Source organism: Apium graveolens, chromosome 2 (assembly GCF_009905375.1).
Source record: "Apium graveolens cultivar Ventura chromosome 2, ASM990537v1, whole genome shotgun sequence".
In the NCBI taxonomy this organism is placed as follows: domain Eukaryota; kingdom Viridiplantae; phylum Streptophyta; class Magnoliopsida; order Apiales; family Apiaceae; genus Apium; species Apium graveolens.
Window position 1 is genome coordinate 155898480 of NC_133648.1, and position 2392 is coordinate 155900871.

At 40.0% G+C, this 2392-nt stretch overlaps 1 non-coding gene across 1 annotated transcript; it reads left to right on the forward strand.

The window, feature by feature from the left end:
- Nucleotides 1-267: 267 nt before the first annotated feature.
- LOC141709786 (small nucleolar RNA R71) lies at nt 268-374 on the forward strand. Its single transcript, XR_012570346.1, has one exon. It is a non-coding gene; the product is annotated as a small nucleolar RNA R71 (small nucleolar RNA).
- The last annotated feature ends 2018 nt before the right edge of the window (nt 375-2392 follow it).

The window sequence follows — 2392 nt, forward strand, 5'->3', positions numbered from 1 at the left end:
AACTCCATAGGTGGCTAGAGAATCGACCTTCATAGACAGCGCTTGGAGCTGCGCTGTAATAGTTGTAGCTGCATCAACTTCCAGAATACCCACACCTTCCCAGGCATCATCCTTTGAGTTGGGTTTTGATGCTCATTTGCAGCCATAGTCTCAATAAGATTATAAGCCTCAGTATAGCTTTTGGCCCACAAGGCTGCTGCATCGAGCATGGGCCGAGATTGGGCCCCCAAACCATTATAGAAACCAGTGATCACCATCCAATCAGGCATACCATGATGTGGACACTTTCTGAACATCTCCTTGTAGCGCTCCCAAGCTTCGCACATAGATTATGTAGGCTGCTGTGCAAACTGAGTAAGAGCACTCCTCATAGCTGCAGTCTTCGCCATGGGATAGAACTTTATCAAAAACTTTTGCGCAACATCTTGCCAAGTAGTGATGGACCCAGCTGGTTCAGAATATAACCAGTCCTTAGCTTTATCCCTCAGAGAGAATGGGATAAGCCTCAGCTTGATAGCCTCATCAGTCATACCATTATATTTGAAGGTACTACAGATCTCGACAAAATTCCTGATGTGCATGTTGGGGTCTTCAGTAGCAGTACCTCCGAAATAAACAGAATTCTGCACCATCTGAATAGTGCCCGACTTGATTTCAAAAGTGTTAGCCTGAATAGCCGAATGAAGGATGCTTGACTGAATGTCATCAATTTTAGGCCGAGAAAAGTCCATAAGGGCTGGATCTGCCGGAACTATATGATCACCCATGATTACTGGTTCTTTCTGCTCGCTCTCGTTATCTGAATCTTCAAAATCTATCTTTTCTGGAATATCAAGAACTTCGTCTGTCTCCTCAGCTGTATCTAAAGTCCCCTTACGAGTACGAGAACGTGTTTGCATAAACGCTCGCTAAAGTACCTGAAACACAACCGGAAACAATAAGTAACATGTCTTAATCAATGAGTCCTAATGACCACTGATGGTAAGTACATAAACTAAACAAATACGCCGAGTCCCCGGCAGCGACGCCAAAAACTTGTTAGGGTGGAAAACACGCGCTAATAATACACGCAAGTATACGCATTCGCAAGTAATATAGAATACTTTCTAATCGTTCCCACAGAGACTCAGACTAATTATGTTCAATTAACATTCACTCACCAATGTATGATTACTTCTCAATGTCAAGACAATAACACGTAGATTAATTAACTAATTATTAACTAGAATTAACTACGAGAATTAAACACTTAATTGACACTTGTATTAACAATAGTAAACACACATGAGATCATAACTTCATTACTACTTACTTCAATAGTTATTGTTATTACCCTTAGCACGTAACGGTGATGAAATTAATCGAACAACACGAAACTGATAAAAGCCAACTTTCATTGTACTCATACCATTCTACCAAACATCCAAAATTAAGATAGAAGTTGAATAGTCATCAATTATGTTGAGACCCTATATGTCTACAGAATTTGACAACATAACGATTTAAGCACAAGTTATTCCTTATGATTACACAGGGCAAGTAAAACGGTTAGAGTTACCCACTAATCAAGCATACTCATACATGAACCTATGCTAGCATGGCAAGTTCTAAACCTCAAGATCCACCGTAGCTTCACAAGAGATTAACAACCTATCTTATATATTCGCGACGCACATAAGACGAATAAGCACAACCAATACTAGATATCATACAATCATCACACACTAAGGTATTAAACAACTAACTAAGAATTCAATAGTAAATCCGTTACGACCCCATGATCAAGATTAGCCCATGATTGAACTCATCATCACCATGGGTTCATATGAAAACATGATAATAACACACGAGAATAATTAATAAAACTACCTATATTAAACCAGAGTACGTCACAAGAGTAAATAGGTTCAAAGAAAAGAAAAATAGCATCCACTGTTACAATGAATAAAAGAATCACAAGAAAATATTATTCCTCTTTGTTGCTATATGCTAAAACGGTCTTCTTCCTTATCTCCTTGCTCCTCGATTGATACCACGATTCAACACAAGTAAAACGTCTCTGAAAACTACTTATATAGAAGCCTTACAAAACCCAGCTATCTCAGAAGTTGGAAGTCTAGCCGAACAAGGAGTCTAAAAATCAGAATTAAAATTTACGCCCCTGAGCGGCCACTCAGCAATCCTGAGCGGGCGTCCAGCTTCCTTAGCGGCCGCTCAGCTAGGCTGAGCGGGTGCCCAGAACCTTTCTGGAAAATTCATTTTTCTGCTCCCGTTCTTCGCTGCATTCTGCTCCTAACTTCCCACTTGAAATGCCAAGCACATACTAAGGCTTATTCTTGATGAAATCTCCCCACAAATGCAAGTACTACCCTGAAATGCACAAACACTAGAA